Source organism: Symsagittifera roscoffensis, chromosome 10 (assembly GCF_963678635.1).
Source record: "Symsagittifera roscoffensis chromosome 10, txSymRosc1.1, whole genome shotgun sequence".
NCBI lineage: Eukaryota > Metazoa > Xenacoelomorpha > Acoela > Convolutidae > Symsagittifera > Symsagittifera roscoffensis.
In genome coordinates, this window is record NC_087071.1 from 5,924,089 (window position 1) to 5,934,345 (window position 10,257).

A 10,257-nucleotide genomic window follows, 5' to 3' on the forward strand; every position below is an offset into this window, starting at 1 on the left:
GGTAGATCTGGAGACCGATCATCAATCTTTATTGATACGTAACCAATTCTGTGCAACTAATTCTTAATTCAACCTTTTTACTTAACTCTTAGCTTAGTCTAGTTACCCCTAGTGTTTTAATCTAGTCTTAGATAAAAGCCTACAACTAAATTGTAGGGATCTTAAAACCAACCAGTCTTAATCTAGTCTTAGTTTAAGTTTAACCGATTTAACCTGATCGACCTAGACTCAGACGATAATAGTTAAGTCTCGCATCTAACCCCGCCGCTCATCTTCCTGGACAGCCATGAAGAAGTAGAGACAAGCAACAAAGGGATACCAACTTCCCGGGAAAATCCTGGAGCAGAACTAACCGAAAAGAATGCTGAACCTGATTCAATTGCGGATATGGAAAAACAATTAAAAGATCCGGCTTCTACCAAGACAAAAGCTAAATTGTCTGGCACGGCTAAAAAAAAGGCCTCGTCACCAGTGAAATCACCACCTTCTAAAAACTGCCCGATACTTATGCTCGACAAAACACTAGACCCATGCAATCTAGACAACCTCCGACGATGCTGGCAGAGAATGTGTTTACCAGCCTAGTAGACAAATCTGACGAGAGGCCAGATGAACAGGCACTTCATCGAGCTTACACCCCCATATTGCTCAACGATTGAAGCGATCACTACCGAAATGGAAAGCCACCAAATTGACGTGGTAGAGCTAACCCCCCGACAACATCGTCGACATCGCATCCAACGACAGTTTACCTATCAGAAGGAAGATCTGAACAGTTGAGTGGTGTAAAATCTCTCGTATCACCCTCCCAAACTATCTCACCCAGGAAGGTTCAATTCAACTCTGAGGTTCGTACGACACAATTCCACCTATCGGGTCTACCCTCCGAATCAATTGAGGCAACACCAACACCAATCGTATTTGATCCAAACTGGCTAAATACCCCTTCTATCATTTCTGCGATAGAACTTCTAGGAGGACCAATGACGCTCGACAAACTGAGGAGGTGGACAGTCAATCGAGCCGCAAACCGGGATGCCGTTTAGACCCCACTTGAGGATTAGTAACACCACACACTAAAACTAAAATTTTTGGAAAACTTATGCAGTAACTTTCAGTAAATTTAGTACTGTACTCGATATGAGTTTTGGTATCATTGTGATGCAATTCTCCGTCTGAAAGATAACCCTTCGGCTGACTAGCATATTTTATGATACTGATCTATTGTAGTGTAGCGTACTAATTCTTAGTCGCTTTTGCTATTAACATTGAGTCCTTAACAGCGCAGTACAATTATTTACGGCAAAACTATTATTTTACCCATCGGGTGCTATCGTGGGGTAAAAACCTCATCTTACCATTCAGGTGCTAACATCTTACCCATCGGGTGCTAACATGGGACTTTTTTGGCCAGTCGTTCCCGCTACTCCATCCCAGAGCCAGAACATTTTTTTGCGTGCCGAAAGTATATGCTATAGCTAAATTTTCGCGGGGAATGTCAAATGTGATATCTTATTGTCGACATTTTAACCTTTTAGTTATACTCAGTTATGACCATGCTAATTTAAATGCCTGCCAAAAGCGCAACGGCTTTTGGTAGATCTGGAGACCGATCATCAATCTTTATTGATACGTAACCAATTCTGTGCAACTAATTCTTAATTCAACCTTTTTACTTAACTCTTAGCTTAGTCTAGTTACCCCTAGTGTTTTAATCTAGTCTTAGATAAAAGCCTACAACTAAATTGTAGGGATCTTAAAACCAACCAGTCTTAATCTAGTCTTAGTTTAAGTTTAACCGATTTAACCAATCGACGGTTTTATCCTAATTTTTTAACAGGTGCGGGAAGTACCATAGTTGATAGCGGATGCTTGTCCTGCAAGAGTCTTGCTGGCATTTTGCAAGATAACTATCATGAAGAAATAGCAAAAAGATTAGCTACGTGTCGCGTCTTCAAGTGTGCAATTATTTGCAATTGCTCGGCAATGCTTGTGTTATTTTATCATGCCACTGTTTTCTAACCGAAGTCGAAACTAAATGTGCAGCTATTGAAAGTTTTTTAGCATGTGCTTTAAATCACCAATTGGAAGCGGTGCAGTTACCCGAGTCGAGATTTTTCACCTAATTTGAAGCAAGATTTGAGCGGTTTGAGCGGTTTTTTTAGACAATTACGCTCAAAATCTTGCTTCAAAATGAGCGGTTTGAGCGGTTTTTGAACGGTTTGTCTAAAAAAAAACGCTCAAAAACCGCGCAAGATTTGAACGGTTTTGAGCGGTTTATCTAAACAAACCGCTCAAAAACCGCGCAAGATTTAATAATAAAAAGTCGACCACAGAGGGATTCGAACCCCCAATCTTCTGATTCGAAGTCAGACGCCTTATCCGTTAGGCCATGCTGCCCTGAAACTATAGACTAACATCTGAAATATAGACTAACATTCTGAAGCGCAAAACATTTGACGTCATTATTGGCATCTCTAAAAGACTTCGAAGCTCTTTTTCCTTCCCCCCCCCCCCACCTCACACGACCTTCAATATATTAGTGTAACGAGTGGTTTAACGAGTAGTCAATGTATTCAACAATGTAGTGAAGAAATTTACATGTAAAAATTTGTAGGTGTGGGGAAGGAAAAAGAGCCGACTTCGATGATGCTGGTATGGGGGGGGGGGCGTGGGAGGTAGAAATTGGTTTTTTGTCAACTCATTGATCCAAACATTAAAAGGTTGGGCTCTTTTCCAGTTTCCTCCCCCCCCCCCTTTCAAAACCAAGGAAGACCGCTCAAAAACCGCTCAAATCTTGCTTGAAAAACCGTTCAAAAATCACTGCAAGAAATGAGCGGTTTTTGAGCGGTTTTCTAAGCAAGATTTGAGCGGTTTGAGCGGTTTTTCCAAAAAAACCGCTTAAACCGCCCAAACCGCTCAAACCGCTCAAATCTTGCTGGAAAACCGCTCAAACCGCTCAAATCTTGAGCGGTTTTTGAGAGGGATCTCGACCCGGGTAAAACAGAACGCTAAAATATTGCGAATAGTGTGAGGATTAATACCAGCAGTGGTCAAACTATTCGTTTTTAATGTGACTTCTTTTCTTATCCCTCGAAATCTAAGTTTTTTTTGTAGCTGTTTTTTGCAATTTCGAGCACAAACCTTAATGTTATTTCACGTTTGTTGATTTTAATGTTTTGCTTTCTTAGTAAATTACGGACAATTTCTAAGTAGTTTATGTTTCGAGTCCTACCAATAATTTTTTGAAAGTTTTCCTAGAGATTACTTACACTCGTTTAGTCAATCAATATATTAGGATACCACCCCGCCCAAAAATCTTGAGAAACTTTGGTTGTCTTCATTGTCTTAACTTTGGTTATCTTGCATTATGGTTGTCTCTCAGGATCTTGCAAGATCTTCTAAAGTAATACATAATCTTCTAAAAGTTCTTGCAAGATTTTGCAAGATCTTGCTCGATAATCTACTTTGATCAACTGGGGTAGCCAATAACTTTGCGATCTGCCAATAAACTCGAAATGTTTGCAGATTGTCAAAGTTTCCAAGAAGATAGAATTTTTCAAAAAAAATTTTATACAGCTGTTTGGTTTAGTTGGCTGGGGAAGCCTGCCAACATCCTGACTGAAATTAATTTAATCAGGACGAGGTTAAAATTGAGGAATTTGAGTTTAGTTGCGGAAAGATTAATAAGAGCGAAATATATTTTGTTCACTTGGATATTTCTCCACCCCTCCCTTTTAACCCACGCCTCTTCCCCCAACTTGTAAGACAGCCCAGCTACAAATTATTTTAATTCTGAATCACTATAAATTGGTACATCATTTTGGTAGTACAAGCTAGAATGGTAGGGAAACATAAGGGAAAATTTTTTCGTCTTATTTGCATTCACTGAAGAGGTTGCTTGAAAAAAATTATAAAAAAACTCTGAGACTTTTATCTTTTTTTTGTTGTTTAGTCCCCGTTTTTTTTTTGCTAAAAAACAAGCCTTGTCAGACGTTAGTCATGAAAAAATCTAAAATCTGGAGAAACGTTTTCTTTTCGTTTCATAAAAACGCACGCGCTCGAAACAAAACAAAAACCAGAAAGAGTTATTCTTCACGCTCACAAAATTTAGCAAAAAAAAGCGTAAACAATTTTGAAAGCTTTCTTAGGGCACAACTTCATTCGATCAAACATGAAAACAGGTAAGCTTTTTTGTTAAAATTACTTTTTCATTTTGAGTTGAACTTTCACATTCGGCGAACAATGAAATTTTGGTAATCCCCTCACCACCTAACCACCTATAAACTAGGATAGGGAGCGCATGGGGAGGGCTAGAAATACATTGGGCTTCCCGGGTAGAGTGGCTCGCTTTTTATTTCGACTTTCAAAGTCAAGCACGACCGAAGAAGAATAGGCCGAGACAGGGCTTAGTGTCCCTCGCAAATTCAAAACATACCACGAACACGGTTTAAACATACCTCGAGCACGGTAGAAACATACCACGAGCACGTTTGAATTGAGCAGAACGAGAATTGATTTTTTTTCGGATTTTTATAGAGCAAAACTAAAAGCAGATGCATGCATCAAAATTACCAAATATATATGTACAAACAGAGATACAGACCTAAGAAATCAAAAAGTGTCAAGCCGGAAGCGGACATGATTCGACTCGAAAATCTGACAACCGACCAAAATCGACTCAAATATTCAAACAGTCATTCCGGCGTTGAGATGTTCGACTTGTGTTTCGACCTAACTCGGTCGATTACATGGATGTTGTTCGACCCAAAATCAACAGTCGAAAACACACTTTTGCCGAATTTTTTTTTCGGAACGTAGTCGAAGTTGTAGTCGAAATAAATTCAAACACCAAGTCGAAACATAGTCGAACAATAAATCGAAAAAAGTTTAACACAAAGCTTAAGCTCATCTATTTTCTACAAAATGTTGAAGAAAAAAAACATAGCTTTTTCCTACCAAATCTTAAATCTTTTCAATATTGCATAATTTTTTTTTGACTGCACCAAAAAAGTCCAATTTCTCGATTGAGCTGCCGGAGCCATCATACACTTTTCTGAGGATATGTTCATGAAGTTTGGTTTCTCAGGTACAGGGGCAGATCTAGAATTTTCTCGAGGGGGGGCGGATTTTCAAAAAATTTTCGAAAATTTTGACGACCTTTTTTTTTTTTAGGTCGACCAAATTGATTTTTCGAGCTCTCCCAAAGCACGGTTTTGTCCCTATTTTGGCCAAATTTTTTGCGCCGCAGGCAAAATTTTGAAAAAACAGGTCAAAAAAGGCGTTTTTAGGCCCTTTTTGGAAAATTTTGACCGAAAAATTGCGTTTTTTCGGCGCGCGCTCCCCCCTCAAAATTAGTATATATTGGCGCCGAAGGCGCCTTTAGAAAATTTTAAGGGTCGGTCGGCCAAAAATGGATTTCTTAAAAAGTATCAAAGGGGGGACCCTTTGGGTCGGCAGGGGGTCGAATCCCTGAGGGGGAGGCGTCCGCCCCCCCCCCCCCCCTAAATCCGCCCCTGCTCAGGTATCTCTGAAAAAGCCTAAACAATTTTGAAGTTATATTGGTATCTTTGATAAATCTTCAAGAATCTTCAAGTTATTGGCCAGATATTCAAGATAACTGGATCTGGGTAACCCCTTTTTTCAGTTCTCTTCGAAACATCTAACGAAAAATTTTCACAGGTTAGTTTTTTTATTTTGTATCAGGAACCGTTGAGACGATCGAAACAGCGCCAATTTGGTCGAAATGTTCGAAACATATTTGGCTTCCGTCAAACATATTTTACTAAAGTCAAGTCAGTTGAAACGAAGCTGACTTGTGTCGAGCCCTGTCGAGGACATTTTCGATGAGTCGACTCGGTCAAAACATAGCCACTTTGCGTCGAGTCGGTCGAAACCTAGCTGGCTTTTGTCGAACACAGTCGAACACTTTCTCGTTTGGTCGAGTCAGTCGACACATAGCCTTTTTGAGTCAAACACATTTTACTTAAGTCGAGCCAGTTGAAGTATAGCTTTTTTGCGTCGCCACTGTCGAACACAATTTAGATCTGTCGAGGGGGTCGAAACATAGCCACTTTGAGTCGAGTCGGTCAAAGAAAAGCTGGTTTTCGTCGAACACAGTCGAACACTTTTTGGTTTGGCCGAGTCGGTCGAAACATAGTTGGCTTCCATCGAAAACAGTTGAACAAATTTTTCTTTCGGTCGAGTGGGTCGAAGCAGAGCCACTTTGAGTCGAGTCGGTCGAAGAATAGCTGGTTTTCGTCGAACACAGTCGAACACTTTTTCGTTTGGCCGAGTCGGTCGAAACATAGTTGGATACCATCGAAAACAGTTGAACACATTTTTCTTTCGGTCGAGTCGGTCGAAATATAAACATATTTGGTCGAGTTTATAAAAACATAAGTTAAGCACATCAACCCGGGTCGCTCGACCGCTTAAAATGAACATTGACTCGAGCACAACCCGCTTAATCACCTCAAAATTGCTCGAGCACTTGAAAATGGTTGAGTACTAGATTTGTGGTCGAGACATTCAAAAATTATCTTGCTTGGATCGAGCACAGTCGAGCACATTAATTTAGGTCGAGACGTTAGAAAAAAGTATGCTTGGGTCGAGCACGGTCAATCACACTTTTTTGGGGGTGAAGCACACTTTGTTTGGTTTAGTATCGCCGATTTTTTTTGCTTGGGTCTAGCACCTTTTTTCCCGGCCGAGCATAGTTGAAACATATCTTGCTCGGCTCGAGCACAGTAGAGCACTTTTTTTGGTCGAGCACGCTCGAAACACATTTTATTTGGGTGGAGCACGGGGTTGAACACACTTGTTGTGACCGAGAATAGTCTAAATATACCGATTGTTGGTCGAGACGGTCTAAGCGTAAAGTGAGCACCTTCACCCAGAGCGAGAGGAGACTTAATGATTTATTTCATTATCAAATTATTCATCTCATAAAAACATTTAAAAAAATATAGCCCCTTCAAACAGTGACACTTTTTTTGAAGTCTTTAAAGGAAGATAACTTAATTTGGTCGTTCAATTTGTAAGGGCGTTGTATGGAAGCGATGCAAAGGGTCAAAATTGCCGGGTTGCAATAAAAAGAGACGACACGCAAATTACCCGTACTGGACTTCCACGGAGTCGGTTAATTTTGTTTTATTGTCTGTGTCTACAGGAGTAAAAACAACCGATTATAATCAATTGAAAATGGATTATACTGCTATTATTTATTAAATCTGTAAAACACTTTGTATAATAAAGTATTTTTCACTTTTATAGATCAAGACAAGGAAAATAATTTACAATCGATATTTGAGATGCCAGTTTCAGAGGGGCTTGTTCAGGTCCGAGAAAGGGGTTCAGGTGGGGTTGGAGGCATTTTTCAGGTGTGGGAGGGGATTTTTGTTCAGGTTGGATGGGGATGATTTGAAAAGTTCTGGTGATCAGGTGGTGGGGGTTCAGATGTTGGTGGATGTGTTGTTAAGTTGACGGAATCTTTTTGCATTTTGAGAACACTTAGGTTAAGACAGAAGCAGGCCACACACTTGTTAACAAGTTTTACACATTACTCATTTGATAAATGCAAAATTTTTTGCAAAGTTTTGCACGACGCAAAACAAGAATAAAGTGGGAAAAAATAGAACTTTATTGCTATATTCTACTTATTAGAAAATCCATTTTGTATGTTTTTGCGGGCAAAATGATTTTAAATCTACTCTTTGCCCAATTTTTGTCTGAAAGTAACATAGAATTCGATTATATTGACAACAGTTTACATCACGAAAATCACATATAATCGATTTTTTAAACTTTTTTCAAAACGGGTAGTCAATCCAATGTAACTCAATAGCGTAAAAAACAATTAGAGAGTTAAAAAACGTACAGTTTGGTAAAAATTTGTCATTCAACCGCAAGAGTCACATTGCATATTTTATGTATTTCCAATACTTAATTTATTGGCTCTTTTTCAATTCCTCTCTTGATTTTTTCTGAAATTCAAAAAATGAACTTTGCTTAACCTGATTTTTCATATTATGAATTACATTAAAACATGTCAAAGTGTGAAAAATTTTTGCAACATTTCTTGCAAGCAAAAAACCGCGTGAACAGTTTTTCTGAGCAGCTTTATTTTGTTAATTTCCTGATTCAATAATTCATAAGCTTCATAAATTAAGCGCAAATTGAGGATTTTTTTTTTCATAAATTGCCTCTACACAATATCCATTTTGGACGATCTTCCCATCGAAGTTCATTGAAATTTTTACATAGACCAAGGGCAAATAATCAGATCCACCATGAAAATATCAACTTTTGGTTTCAAACACGCACCCTTGTAATCCGGGTCTGAAAACACCATTTTCCTAATTTGCTCTAAATTTTGCAATTTGGGGTGAATTCTTCCGTGAATAAAAGGAGTGAACAAATTAAACTGTTCATGCGAAGTGAAACAATCTCAGCGGGAAAATTAAAACGATCAGTGTGAAAACTTTCTAAAATTTGGACGTTTCTTATTTTTTCACGCAAAGAAGAAAACTTAGAGCAAATAGAGAAGTTGGAATTTTCCAGTTCGCATTACATTGGTAAGTCTCTGAAACCAGATTTTGATTGTTTCATTGAGGGTAACTTTGATCATTTGCTCTTGCTCTATGTAAGAACTTAGCTGAAACTTTTAATAAATATTGTCCAAATTGCACATTGAAAAAAGGTACTTTAGAGAGGAAAATCCTAATTTTGTGCTTAATTTTGTAAACCATTGTTTTTTCTTATTTCGAGAACAGTAATTGTCTAAATTAATTGATTTAAAATTATCTATTTTTGACTTTATATTTATTCTAAATTTTTGGCCAGAATTTCCTCATGAAAAAATTATTCAAAAAAAGTCTTTATTTCTCATCTTATTTGTAATCAGAATATAGCTAAATCAAGTCTAATTCCAGCTAGAAAAAATTCCACAGGTGGGCTTTGCAATTGGAAATGGTTTTAGATGGGGTTGAATTCTCTGTTTTAAAACATTCGGCCCACCATTATTCGGACATCTGCTTTAATAAAAAATAAAAAAACTTCTCGCTTCATATCTATAAAGCCGACGAAAGACCTGTAATTTGTTTGCCAAATTCTATTAAGGAAAAATTGTTTTTTTTTAGTGATTTTCTTTTATTTTTAGGAGAATAATGTTTTTCGAGGAATAAATGTTTTTAGTTTTTTTTTGCATTTCACAGAACTAAAATTATTAATTACGTTTTTTTATCACAAATTTAAAAGCCGCGACCTGCTAATTGCAAACAAATATTGTTCTTTTTTGGTTCAATTTCTATAGAAAAAATTTTATTTTTAATTTCATCAACTTGATCATCAAGTATAATGAAAAAGTATAAGAACAACGAAAAAATCGCCTGAATGAATTGAACGTGCTCTATGAGTCACTAATGGTTGTGATAATGTTAAGCCTTTAGAGTTGAAACTTGTTCCTATCGGAGATTTTGTCAGCAAAACATTTTTCAGCATCTTTTTATGTTTTTTTACTACGTATACGATTAACTACAAGTGGAAGTGTAGCTTTTCAAACATTAATCAGCCGAGTCATTTTACGATCATCTCCTGAAAAACATACAAAAAACATGATTGACATTTTAAATCATAATATTATAATAAGTTGCTTTCTGGCAAAAACAGCATAGCAAACTGTCTTTTCAGAAACTAATTCAGAAACTGGCCCTCTAGTAAATATACATCTGCATGGGAGGTCACCATTCGAGCTACAGATCTTTTTTCAGATGTCTTTGATTGGAAAAGTTTGTTATCATTTAATTCTACATAAATTTAAAACGTGTTTCATTAGCAATTTTAACTAAAGTTGTGAATTCATTTAAATTATTCGCCCAAAAAATTCGACGAAACTGAAAAAAAAACGAAAAAAAATAGGGAAGGTTGCAGACATAGTTTCTAACTATTGGTTTGATGTCTTTAATGTAGCATTCTATAAAAACGTGGTTGAAGCCGTTAACTTCCGAACTAAATACAGTTCTATGAAACTCTACAAAAAATGTATGGCAATTTATGATACAGTTAATCATGTTTTGCAGCCTGAAAATAATCGTATCTAATTTTAAGCAGATTTTCTGCCACGTGAATTCTACGTCATTTTTCCACTCTTTAAATATTCAACTGGTAGGATTAATGATGATACGTTTCTAATCAATTTGTAAAAACCTTAGGCGCTCTCAAATTGCTTTTACAATAGCATATCTGTAAATTGCAGTA

General features: G+C 37.3%; 1 non-coding gene across 1 annotated transcript; it reads right to left on the minus strand.

The window, feature by feature from the left end:
* Positions 1 to 2,327: 2,327 nt before the first annotated feature.
* Positions 2,328 to 2,400, minus strand: Trnar-ucg (transfer RNA arginine (anticodon UCG)). The gene has a single exon. It is a non-coding gene; the product is annotated as a tRNA-Arg (tRNA).
* Between the last annotated feature and the right edge of the window lie 7,857 nt (positions 2,401 to 10,257).